The sequence below is a fragment of the Lissotriton helveticus genome, chromosome 10 (genome assembly GCF_964261635.1).
Source record: "Lissotriton helveticus chromosome 10, aLisHel1.1, whole genome shotgun sequence".
In the NCBI taxonomy this organism is placed as follows: Eukaryota; Metazoa; Chordata; class Amphibia; order Caudata; family Salamandridae; genus Lissotriton; species Lissotriton helveticus.
In genome coordinates, this window is record NC_136071.1 from 1,207,138,515 (window position 1) to 1,207,152,249 (window position 13,735).

Here is a 13,735-nt window from a genome sequence, read left to right on the forward strand (position 1 = left end):
CAGCCAACACCCAGCTGCGTCAGTCAGTGCACCGAGCCACCACAGCTATGCAATCCTTCATCGTAATACGGGACCATGTTATTCCTACAAACCTTCGCTACTGCACTTCAATACTGACCTGTCATAACCAGTAATTCCGCCAAATGGACCCACACAGCTGTGTTTCTGCATCCACATCTGGCCGGCAGCATTCTCTGCCAATCTAGAAATGGGACGCCCACAAAGCTTTACCACCCACCTCTATCCTGAGGTGCAGTAAGTAACCCATTCTATTCCATCAATTTACTTCCAATTCAGACTGTCATTGCACTTGAACACAGAGTGCTACACTGCTTTTGATCACTGGGATAGACACATATGTGCTCTAAAACATCTCAGCACAGAAGTGCCTTTTGCCCTGCTGTTTCAGTACAAGGACAGTCTAACACCTGCTAGCGCGCATGAATCTTGGCCTGAGCACTGCCTAATATTCTAGGCAGCAGGAGAGCAGCACACAACAACCCACAATGTACACTCGTCCTAACCATCTTGTTCTTTTTCTCCACAGAACAGGCACCTAGCCCCCAGTCGAGACTAAAGGCTGTCAGATAAAGCTACCAACCTTTGAAACTATTTCAGCTGAGAGAATACCCTAAATTGACACCTCTTGCAACCCCCCCCAACAACTCGAAGGGAAAAAGCATTCCACTGCAGTACAGGTATGGTCCACCGCTTGATGACAACTGTGCACGAGCCTGCAAGCAAACCTGAACCACATATTCGCCTCTCTGAGCACCAGGTCTGGAGCAGTAATCCACCTGTGGCTGTCGCCGTATCCTAACGGTCCCGCGGGCTCTCCATCAGAGGGGGGTACGGACCTGTAGGCGTCCCAGCACCCTTGCGACTCACCATCTCTGTCATAGAAGCCCAGAGGGGACTCGTCTTTCGCCGGAGAAGCCGGAAGCTTGTGCCAGCGGGGATGTTTTCTAAACACACACTGCCTCCCGCCTCCCTGCCCTTGTTATTCTAGGTGGGGAAGAGCCCAGCACCAGCCTGTTAAGCAGCCGGGCATATAGGGATCTTCCCAAGCTGCTTCCTGCCCATAAGACAGACAGACAGCCTTTGGTATTGAGTAAATAACGCCCCCTCTCTTTCTCCGATTGAACTTTGTGGCCCAGACACTGCAAATAAAGACAACCAATATCCATTTAGCAGGGCTCTGTGGAGTCTGCCTTCTCGAAAATCAGCTATGCTCTCTTTTGTCCCCCAAAAGTACACAAGCGCTTCACATCTAAGAAAACCCCATGCCATCGCAAAAGGTATGTATGGTACTTTAGCCTCATCGATGCTGGTGACAGAACCACTCCGTCACAAGCACAGTGCGCCCGAGTCTCGTGACAGAGTGATTCCGTCACGAGCATGGCGGCGCCACGCGCACCCCCCACCCTCCCCCCTAGCGCTGCGGCAGAATTACCGCCGCAGCCAAGGGGTTAGAATGCTCGCCTACATACTGTGGCCACGCCTGGTCTGAAACGTTTCCTAAAGGACAGCGTTAATTCCAAGTCACTTATTAAAGGGTTCATGCAGATAGTCATGCTGCTGCCAATATGTAAAATGTTCCTATGACTTGAGAAAATATTATAAAATATGGTACTAGGTTGAAACAAATAATATTTTAATAGGGTGATTGGTATCTTGACCACAAATGGTTTCTGTAGCTCACCTCTTTAATCAAGCAGTAGCAAAGCCATTAGGAATGGCTTCCATCATGAGTCCTGACTAAAAATAAACATACATTGGCATAGCCAATAGGTCTTGCCTTTGGGACCTTATAAATGTTTAGTTATCCAGCACAATATCCTTGGTGCAACAACATCAACTATTGCATGGCTAAACACTTATAAGGTCCCAAAGGCGAGATCTATTGGCTATGCCAATGCTTGTTTACAAAACCATCGAATAAAGTCACTGAAATCATGTCTGTGTAGTTAGGGTTGAATACTTTGACAAGAAGGGTATCTGCATTATCGGCCAACATGATAGAGCAGCTAGAGCTGGGTTTAAAGACATGCAAATATTTTTCGATTCAGAATGAATTTGTTGATGCAAGCGATATTCCCCAGTTGGGAATGTTCGTTAAAACGTATTTTATAGATTTCACTGATAAAGAGGAATTTTTTACTTTATTGCCTCTGAAAACCACAACCAGAGGAGCTGACATCCACAAAATTATTTTGTGGAACAAAATGCGCCATTGAATAAGTTAGTGGCGATAACAACTGATGGCGCACCGCACAGATAGGGCCTCATTCCCCGTTCATTGCCACTTGTAACGCAGATGCAAGTATCCCTCCATCACTGAACCACCATCGCATGAACCACCAACAGGAAATACGTGCCACGGTAACGGAGTTTGATCAAGTGATGACTCCTGTTCTAAAAATTATTAAATCAATTTGTGGTAAGGCCAAGCAACACCAAACCTTGAAGGACTATCAGCCGAGTATGGTGACCTTTTACTGCACACTCGGATCCGATGGCTTAACGGGGGAAAATACTGCATAGATTCCTCTCGCTATTGCCAGAAGTCGAAGCTTTCATTAAGTCTAAAATTGAAGATACCACAATGTTCTCAAACACTGAGTAGTTGCTCGATTGAGCATTTTTGACAGATGTGACCGAAAAATTCAATGACTTGAACTGCTTTTTACAAAGAAAAACGAAGACAATCGCCAACATGATTAGTTCTGTGAAAACATTTATATTGAAACCTTAACCTTTTCATAAAGCAAGTGCAGAACCGCACTTTCCCTCCGTGCTCCAAATCCTTTCAGAAAACAAAGCTGCGGCTGAGCTCCTGGACACGGAGCTGCCTCCCGACGAGGCTTCGTCCAGAGTTCAGGGGCAGAAGTAGTGGTTCTGAGCAACGGGAGCCCTGTGTGTGTTCACTTCAAACCCCATCATGGAAGAGGATGTTAGTGACATTTCTGAGACGATGACGGTGCTTCTCAACCTTGGCTCTGCCAACGTGGAAACGGAGGTTGTCACACTTCAAAATGACACTGAATTGAAAGCGAGGCAATCTGACCTTACTTTCTGGAGTCTTGTGGATGCTGAAAAGAACAAGAACACCCGCACAGCTGCAACAAAACGTGTTTCCCTGTTTGGCTCTCCTTATCTTTGTGAATCTGCGTGCTCCGCTATAAGCTTTGGAAGATCTAAGTTTCGAACATTTGAATGACTCGCTCAGGCTTCACCCCAGTTTACAAGAGGCTGGGGGACACCCGGCAGTGTGACGTCTCTCACTGAAATGGATTGCATGCAGCTGGAACGAATACAATCATATTCAGTGACAGTTATTGGTGAAATCCAAAATCCAGGCATATGTTTCATTTCTGCCATCAAGAAAACATTTGCTGCAGAGAAGAACCTTCAGCATCTTACAAATAGTTTTATTACATTTACAAAACCAAGGAATGTGTCCCGCAGGCGGGTTTTAGTAACACCAAGAAAAAGTAGCCGAGGGAAGGATCTTCAGCCCCTTTCCACCTTTTTATTAACTGCACAAGATCAGAGCAAAGCAGGGACTGCAGGCCGGGCTTACAGACATCACGAAATAAGAGAGCCGTAGAGAAGAACCGTCAGCATCTTTCAAAGTGTTTTATTAGTTGAAGAAGAACAAAGCAATGTGTACTGCAGGCCTGGGTTACTGACAGCAAACAAAAGTAAAGGGTGCAATGAGAATGTAATTGGCTACATGACGTGTGTCATGAAAACCTTAAAGTCCAGACGTAACCTTTCAAAGAATGCAGAGCAGAGGACACATCCGGTGCTTTCGCTCGTGCTCCGGTGCGAGTGGCTGTATAAAGCAGAGCTGAGGTTCAGCTGTTCTGACATTGATAAGCACAGCCATCTTGTCGCAGCTGCACTCGACGAGTAACACCTCTTTGAATCCATCTGTACGTGTGATTCAGCAGAGCTTTGCACCGGCCGACTGCCACGCACTGCGGCTACTTCACTACTATAATGACTTCTTTAGAACTGCCCCCCCTTACCCCCGGGCTTCCAGATTACACAGTACAGAGGGCCTCGCACAGTTCCACCTTGAACGTAAGATTCCTTTTCTCGTATGTTTGTTAATTGAGCTGCATTACAATGATTATTTCAGCGACAGCTGTTAATTGGAAGGTCTTGAAGCCTGGTGTCAACACACATCCAAAGTCATCCCTATCAGTGTCTCTTTGAAACCCGGAGTATTCTGTTCGAACCCCAGTACGGGATCCGAGGAATCGAGGCTTGAAGTCAATGAAGCTGGGCGTGGGGGGCTCTCGGAAGAATGCGCGAGTGGCTCGGCCTTTAGTAGCTCACGATGGTTTTCACTGATCAGAAGTAGCTCTCACTACAGAAAAGGTTGGCGACGACTGCCGTGGGTTGTGCCTCGCGCAGGCAGGCTCGCATCAAGCGCCAATAACGAAGAAGAGAACGTGGAGCGAGGCCGCCACTGAGTACCTACCGCGCGTTTCAGCGAGTGGGCTGTTGCTCGTACTCGCGGGTACGTAAGTGGTTTCATAGTCCACCATCAGCGGTCCTCGCTTGCGTTGTCCTTCTCCACGTACAGGATGCAGCAGTAAATGTTGTGCTGCAGGTGCGAGAGATACGGTATATCGTTGTTGAGATTGACACTGCCGTGGCACTTCCGTTTCCGGTGCCTATATTCCTGCCGGTATACGTCCATTGTCGCCGGGGGTTCATTATGGTGTAAATTCTCCTTCGTGGTAAAAAAGATGACCTGGCAGCCAGTCTTAGTGGGGTTCAGGAGCGTCCCGTTGCCCGGGACCCGCGCCCCGGGATCCTTGAGCAGGGCCCTCAGCGTCACCTCGTCGTCCCTCATTCCTGACCCCCTGGGGTTCTTCCTGACCTTGATGTAGTAAACCAGCTCCTCCCGCCTGTCCACCATCACCAGGTCTGCGCCCAGCTCTGGCGCGGGGCCCTGGGGCATCTCGGACCCCGGCGGAGCGCGCGTCCAGACCTTCAATGATGCGGAGTCCAAATCTTCATCCATGTATGGCTGGTGTGATTGGGCGCACCACTGCTGTGCTGCTGGGACCCCCTGCTGTGCTGCTGTGACCCCCTGCTGTGCTGGTGGAGCCCACTGCTGTGCTCCTGGGACCCCCTGCTGTGCTGGTGGAGCCCACTGCTGTGCTGGTGGGACCCCCTGCTGTTCTGGTGGGACCCCCTGCTGTGCTGGAATAACCCTCTCCCATGCTGCTGTATCCCCCTGCTGTGCTGGTGGGACCCCCTCCTGTGCTGCTATATCCACCTGCTGTGCTGCTGTGACCCCCTGCTGTGCTGCTGTATCCCCCTGCTGTGCTGGTGGGACCCCCTCCTGTGCTGCTGTATCGCCCTGCTGTGCTGCTGTGACCCCCTTCTGTGCTGTTGTAAACCCCTGCTGTGCTACTGGGACCACCTGCTGTGCTGTTGTGATCCCCTGCAGTGCTGCTGTGACCCCCTGCAGTGCTTCTGTAACCCTCTCCTGTGCTGCTGGATCCCCCTCATGTGCCTGTGTGGCCCCCTGCTGTGCTGTAGTAACCCCCTTCTGTGGTGCTGTAACCCCCTGCTGTGCTACTGGGACCCCCTTCTGTGCTGCTTTGACCCCCTGCTGTGCTGCTGGGACCCCCTGCTGTGCTGCTGTAACCCTCTCCTGTGCTGCTGTGACACCCTGCTGTGCCGCTGTGACCCCCTGCTGTGCTGCTGTGACCCCCTGCTGTGCTGCAGTAACCCCCAGCTGTGGCTGTGTGGCCCCCTGCAGTGCTGCGGGAGCCCCCTCCATGCAGCTGCGGGCCCGGGGGTCCTTCTTGGCCAGCAGAGCTCGCACCTCCCGGCCCAGGCTCGCCGCCAGCGCCCCCTCGTCCTCGAAGAGCGCCCCCAGGCGGCGGTGCCGGAGGTGCAGCGCCTTGAGGTCGGCCAGCAGCGCCTGGCAGGCGTCCAGGCAGCGTTCCTGCGGGGAGAGGGTGTCAGTGCAGAGCGGGCAGTGCGGCGGGTGGGCGGCGGGGCTCAGCCGGCTCTCTGCCAGAGGGGCCGGGCTCTCAAGCGCCTCGAAACCCTCGGTCTGCTCCAGGCGCTTGGACAGCTCCCCGGCCACGCACTCTAGCTCCTCGTCCTCCTCGCCCAGGGATGAGAACAAGGCGCTGGCCCGGAGGAGGGCGGCCAGGTCCGGGTGGGGGAAGAGCTGACCGTCCCTGGACAGGGAGGGGTCCCCCCGGCCCAGCGGGGGCCCCTGGGACAGCAGCCTCCGGGCCAGGGCCGCCGTGCCCTCGTCCGGGGCCCGGTCTCCGCGCTGCACCAGGCGCTGCAGCAGCGCCTCGCAGGCTTCGAGGAGCACCGCCGTCATCTGCGAGCCGGGGGCCCATGCGGGGGCCACGGGGTCCATCTCTGGGGCCACGTGTCCAAGATCACACGGTGCACAGCGAGCCAAGATCACACGCTGCGCCGGGGGGCCCCACGGGGGCGACGGGGTCCATCTCTGGGGCCACGTGACCAAGATCACACGGTGCACAGCGAGCCAAGATCACACGGTGCACAGCGAGCCAAGATCACACGGTGCGCCGGCAGAGGGTTAGAGCAGGTGACAGCCTTGGAGCCTGCCGGTGCCCCTGCGCCTTCTTGGCCTCTCTGGGACGCTCTGCCTTCAAGGATCAGCGCTGCCAGAAGCGATCCTAAACCGAAAGCAAGAGCAAGAGTGTAATGAAGATGCTACACTCCGTTTTGTGTTGAAATAAAGTATTTAATCGGGAGCGCCGGGGCTGCGTGACTCCTATTACGGTCGGCGCCAGCAAAACAACATGGCCGCCTTCCGCTTCCTGCCTAGCTGCTTCCTGTTCCGTCTCCGGAACAACTAGACCGCTACCACATATCTCCCCCCTTTTAATCACACAACAATAAACAATGTCTTACTTCTAGTCCATTACGAAATCTTTGAATCTCTCCGGTACCTTGGTTCTTCTTCCTGCACGAGTCTCCATTCTCTCTTCCTTCCTCTCACCTTCCATCATACCATTATCTCTTAGTTCTCTATTGCTCTCCTCTTCTCTATCTCTCTCTCTCTTCTCACTACTTCCTTCTCTTCTGTTTCCTTCTCTTGTAGGCTTCCCCCTTTCTCTTCCTTCACCTGCAGATCTCCCAACAGCCGCGTCGACGTTCTCTCCTTGTCTCTCACCACTTCCTCCGACATTCTCTTCCTGTCTCACACTCACTTCACCTTCTCCTTCTTCAATGACCTGTTCCGCTCCTTCTTCTGTCTCCTCCTCCCATTTCATTATCTTGCTGCACCTGGCCATTCTGTCCATAGACCATACCTTTCCGTCGCTCAGCAGTGCAGATCGGGAGTATGGTTCCACTACTTTGAGGGGTGGAGAAAACTTACTTTCCCCTTTCTTCTTCTTGATGGCGAGTTTAACCCTCACCCACTCTCCTTTGTCCAATTCCGTACTGCGCGTGTTCCTCCTTTTGTTGTAATGCACAGTGTATATGTCCTGTGCTCTCTCCAAGTTCTTTCTTACCACCGCTGGTGACCACTTGCTCTGCACCACCAATTTCTTCCAGGCCGCATTGTCTTTGGTGAATGCTTCCCTGCCTCTTAAGATCTTGAAGGGGCTATAGCCCGTACTTCCAGGTGTGATGCGATATGCCCAAATCATTTTTTCCAACTCTCTTTCCCAATCTAGGCCATCATCAATAGCTGCTTGTATGGTGCCCATTATCACCCGGTTGAAGCGCTCCACCTGTCCATTTCCCGCGGGGTGGTAGATCGGTGAGTGTTTCACTTCAATGCCATTCCTGCTGGTAAAGGCGATCCACTTCTCAGACGTGAACTGGGGACCATTGTCGCAGGTGATGATCCTTGGGATGCCCTCACTGACGAACGTGGTGCGCAAGAAGCGTATCACCGCCTCAGTGTCCACCTGTTCCAATACTTGCAGCTCCGGCCACTTGGAATACTTATCAATTGCCATTAGTACATACTTCGGAGTACCATCTTTGTCCAGGACTGGCCCCATTATGTCCACCGATAACATTTCCCATGGACCTTCCGGAATAGGAAATCTTCCCAATGGCGGCCTGAGCATGCTTTGAGATTTGTCAGCCCTGGCACAGGACTCACAGTTGCGCACGTGCCGTTCAACTTGTGCATCAATGGCAGGCCACCAGTATGCCTGTCTGGCCAACGCTTTAGTCTTCGTGATCCCTTGGTGCCCTTCATGGAGTAAGGACATCAGCCGTTCCAATATGCTCTGGGGTGGTACCACCTTGTCACCACGAAGTAGGAACACAGGGTTGTCCGCTATAGACAGCTCCTCCCGAACTTCCCAGTACTTTTTCAACTCCTCCTTCAAATGTCTCTTCTCAGGCCAACCATGTATCACGTAGCCTTTCACTGCTTCCAGATCTGTGTCTTCTTTGTAGGCCCTTTCCCAGTCTTGGGCACTTATTATTTCCTCAGTGTCCTGAATGGTCGCTACCATATATCCTTCCCATTCATTCTTTTCCTCATCCTGTGCCTCGTCCATGGCCGCCGCCCTGCTCAGAAAGTCAGCCACTTTGTTCTGTGGACCCGGTATGTGTTCAACATCATAGACAAAGTCCAATAATCGGAGGGTCATCTTGGCGATTCTGGGTGTGGCATGATCATGTCCGCTCGACGTCAGGACGCGAACTAATGGCTTGTGGTCCGTTTTGACAAGGAACTTGGCCCCCCATAGATACTGCCTGAATTTCTCCACTGCCCAGACTACAGCCAGCATTTCCTTCTCCACCACGCTGAACTTCTCCTCACTAGGCGTCAACGAACGGGAGGCAAAGCTGACCGTGGACATCACACCTGAATCCTCCCTCTGCATCAGGACTGCCCCTAGGCCCCGGTCACTTGCGTCCGTGGTGAGAACGGATTCAGCTCTGGGATCGAAGCCCTTGAGGGGAATTGCAGTGCTCATTTCTCGTTTGAGTGCATCGAACTCTGCTTGCTCTTCCTTACTCCACTGGAACCTGTTTCTGTCCTTAAGCAGTTGTCTCATACAGTGTGTTTTGGTTGCGAACTGTGGGATGAACTTGCTGTAATACTCAGCCATCCCTAAGAATGACCGAACATCCTCTTTCTTTTCTGGTGTTGGTGCCTCTTCGATGGCTCTGATGTTTGCCTTCTTGGGTGTTATTCCCTGTCCACTAATCTCATGACCGAGATACGTGACAGACTGAACTCCCAAACTGCACTTGGACCATTCAGCCGTCAACCCATTATCCTGCAGCCTCTGTAGCACCTTGTGAAGCTTTGCGTTGTGATCATGCATTGATTTCCCCATCACCAAAATGTCATCTTGGAAGAAAAGGACATCCTTCAGGTCTTTCAACAGTTTGTGCATTATTTTCTGGAATACGGCCGCTGCCGAGGCAAGGCCGAACGGCATCCTCACAAACTCATAACACCCGAATGGCGTGATAAAGGAGGTGAGGTGTGTGCACGATGGGTGAAGCTTCACTTGATGGTAGGCGGATGATAGGTCCACCGTGGAAAACCATGTGACATCCTTAGTTTTTGCCAACATCTCATTGATGCGCGGAAGGGGGAATTTATCCACGACAATGTTCTTATTTAATTCCCTCAGATCTACACATAGACGTACCTTGCCGTTGGGCTTCTGGGCAACGACCAGGGGAGACAGCCATTCCGCACTTTCAATCGCTCTTATGACGCCTTCCCTCTCCAGCCTTTCCAGTTCCATTTGTACCGCCTCTCTGCTGCGGAACGGGATGTTCCTCACTTTGTGCACTACCGGCACCGCTCCTTCCTTGAGTTTGATGAGGTGCGTGTATTTGCTCAGCTCACCAATCTGCCCGTTGAAGACTCTCGGATACGTTGCCCGCCACAACTGCACATTCTCCTTGACTTCCATGTCCATCAGTAGGATTTTCTCTATGCCACCCGGGTTGAGTTGAATTCCCAATGCCCCCTGGTCTTTCCAACTTAGTACAGATGGGCCTTTCTCAGCAACATATAGTTTACATTGCGCCTGCCGGCCTCTAAATTCGAACATGAGTGGACAGTAGCCCAGCATGGGAATCTTTTGTCCGGTGTACGTCACCGGTCTCACATCCATGGGTAACAAAGTGTCTTTGAGAATGGGTGCGAAATCGTTCTCCCACACACGTCTCTGGATTATAGATATAGGTGCTCCACTGTCCGCAATCATCTCCAGGGGTACTCCCCCGATGTGCATGTCTAGCCTGGGTCTATCCGTGTTGGAGCCATCCATTTCCAAAATCTGTACGTCGATGTAGAGGAATTCCTCCTCTTCCACTGCACTTTCCTGGTCGCTGGGATCTCCTCCTTGCTCGTGGTCTACCAGCCGCACCACTGCGCTTTTGGGCTTCCTGCGACACACCTTCTCATAGTGTCCGAATATGTTGCAGTAGGAGCACTTGGCCCTGAAGGCGGGGCATGCCTTGTCGTTGCCCAAGTGAGAGCTGCTACCGCACCGGTAACACTGTGTTTTACCCGCTTTGTGTGTCCTGCCGTCCGACTGCGGTCTTGCATGGAACTCTGCTCTGCTACCTCCTTGGTTCCTCCTCGCATCACTCTGTTTCCATCGGTCATTTCTGTTGGGCGTCATCACTCTGCACACCGTTTGAGATTCTTGGGCTTCTCTCTTCGCCGCCTGAGCGCACCTCTTCGACAACTCGGCCTTCTTTACCATCGCCCAGATCTCCTTGAGGGGAGCGTCGCCGTTGACCCACAGCTTCTCCTGAATGTGAGAGCTGGTGGTATGCATTATTATTTGGTCCCTGACGAGTTCATCATGTAGGGCTCCAAACTTGCAGGTGATGGCCAACTTCTTCAGTGCAACCACGTATTCGTCCACTGATTCTCCATTTCTCTGCTTTCTCTGAAAGAAATTGAACCTGTCAATTGCGACACACACCACTGGTCTGTAATGTGCGTCCAGATCCTCAATGGCGTGATCGAACACTTCCGCGTCCCCCGCCGTCCTCTCACCTTTCACAATGGTGTCGTAGATCCTTAGCCCTTCTGGGCCTAAATTGTGGAGCAAAATTTTCTTTTTTCTTTTGCTTGAGAATGGGGTGTCGCCTTCCTCTTCTAATGCCTCCAGGTAATTTAGGAAGTACCTCTTCCAGTCCTCCCATTTTCTCTCAGGTTCACCGCTCTTCGTGAGAAATGGCACCAGCTGCGTGAGGGAATTGCTCGGGTTCGCCATGGTTGGTGCGTTCCTCCTTCCAGTGGAAGCGGCGTTTGCCTGCCTGGTCGGACTGCCTGGAGCGTCCTGCTCCACTCCTTCGTCTCCCCCTGTCTCCTCTTCACTCTCCTCCACTAGCGTGCCCCTAGTGGTGTCGGATGTCGCCTGCCTTGCCCCTACCGCCCCTGGACGTGACGGGCCTGCTTTTTGCGCCAGCGTGTGTCACCCTGCCCGGGTACCTGGTCACCTGGTGATGTTCCTCCGCAGTGCAGCACACAGCTGTGCCCTCCTGGTTGTCAGCAGCGGTCCCTCACTGTCCTTTGGTGCCCTCTGCTGTCTGGGCGTTTTTCTGGGCGTTTTCCCAGCTTGGTAGGGTGGTGCACTATGCTTGGCTGGCTGGCTGTTAGTTGCTTGGCATGGGGACGTGGTGGTGTACCTTCGCGCCAAAATCTCCCTGGTCCCAGCTCCTCTGCCGCGCTCCGGAGCTTATTCTGTGCCTCACGCACAATGCGGGTGTGATCGCCGAGGTAGCGTGTGCTTGCGCGGGTCTTTAGAGATCCCGACTCGTCGCCATTGTAATGAAGATGCTACACTCCGTTTTGTGTTGAAATAAAGTATTTAATCGGGAGCGCCGGGGCTGCGTGACTCCTATTACGGTCGGCGCCAGCAAAACAACATGGCCGCCTTCCGCTTCCTGCCTAGCTGCTTCCTGTTCCGTCTCCGGAACAACTAGACCGCTACCACAAAGAGCAGTGCCCTGAAAGGGGGGGGAGCAGACAAAAATAACCACGGATGGCCGAGCGAGCACACGCCGGACATTGACAGGGGTTGTGTGTAGTGCGCAGGGGTAGAGGGGAGGGGTCATAAGGGGAGGGTGTGGCAAAACACTCAGAGCTGCACTCTAGGAACATTGGCAAAGCCAACACGTCCCGCCTTGGGGACCCTCTGCAGTTGTCAATGTTTTAGCCCTGCTGCAGCACACCTGTGATGCTAGGCAGCATGGATACAAACAGAAAACAAGCATTGGCATAGCCACACGTCCCGCCTTTGGGAACCCTTGCAGCTGTCAATGTTTTAGCCAGCTCCGGACCACCACCTCCCGGGTCTTCAAAACTGACCTCAAAGCTCTCCTCCAAAGAAACCTCCGAAAGTAACTCACGCCCTCTCTATTATCTGAAGGAAGACTTTTTAGTATAGAACATTTCTATTCTCCATGACTATGGTTCTTGTGGTTGGAGAGTCTGCCGTTTATTGCAGTATTACCCTTCTACCTGTGTTTGGTTCTCTTTTGGAACTTGCACACGTCACTTTTGTCTTGTAACACACTGTTTGCTCCTCTCACATTTTGTTTGCTTTCGATACTTGCACAAGTGCCACCATTGCCTACGTCACGATTGTTCTTGTGCCTCAGTGTCTAGCATAGATTGCAGTATTTTACCTCTAATTGTACTTTGTTTTCTCTTGTAATCTGCACACGTGTCACTCTTTCCTCCTGTAATGCACCGTTTGCTCCTCATGTATTTTGTTTGCTCACAATTGTCACTTCTACCTCATGTAACTTATCGTCTGCTTTTGTAATTTTGTTCATTTGTAATTTTCTGTTTCTAATGTGAAGCGCTCTGACGCCTTCGGGTAAAGTCCGCGCTATATAAAAACGCATAAATAAACAAATAAATAAATAAATCTGTGATACTAGGCAGCATGAATACAAACAGAAAACAAGCATTGGCAAAGCCAACACCTCCCGCCATTGTGACCCTTGAAGCTGTCAATGTTTTAGCCCTGCTGCAGCACACCTGTGATGCTTATACAGCATGGCAACAAACAAGACAAACAGCCTCATGCCTGGTTGCGTCATTGTGTTCGCGCACTCCAAGCACGTGCATCGCTGAAAGATGACGCAAGAGCTTTATTGTATTTGGATCGGTAAACAAACAAAATGTATTGGGAGGGGAGAAGCAGCTTGAATCGAGGAATCAACCTGGGTTGGATAAAGAAGACATGTGGGGGGGCAACAAGGAGGGCGGAGTCAGCTAAGAAAGCAATGAGCGCATGCGCATCACTGAAGGGGAGGCAACATGAGTGCTCTTGAGGGGCACGGGTGCACCAGGGAGCGGTGACCCTTGATGTAGTATGCGCTCTAGTCTATCAGCGTGAACGCGATGACGTGTCACGCTATAGACAGGAGCGCGAGCGGCGCGCATGCGCAGTAGACGCGGGGTGAAGGCGCGAACGGGGAAACGGCAGTTGGTGACCGGAGCTGGTGTTGTGTAGACGCTCGGCGCCCTTTATGCTCAGATTTACTTTGTCACAGAAAGAAATAAATATCTTCATACACCCACAGAGTCTCAGTGTTCAGTGTGGGGGCAAGCAACATTACATTGGCGACGAGGCTGGGACCACGAACACCAGGAAGACAGTGGTCAGGAGTAGGCACTCCACAACAGCCCCACACCAACCAGCAGAAGAAAAAAAACAGCGACAAGGACGAGCAGAGGGTGTGGCAGCAG

General features: G+C 52.1%; 1 protein-coding gene across 1 annotated transcript in view; it reads left to right on the forward strand.

Annotated features, from left to right (window-relative positions):
• The first annotated feature begins 3,772 nt into the window (after window positions 1-3,772).
• The window catches only part of LOC144784212 (uncharacterized), a 287,530-nt gene continuing 277,567 nt past the window's right edge, over window positions 3,773-13,735 (forward strand). Inside the window, exon 1 of the mRNA XM_078662867.1 lies at window positions 3,773-4,089. The gene's annotated coding sequence lies outside the window, so the exon portion shown is untranslated. The remainder of the gene's footprint in view (window positions 4,090-13,735) is intronic.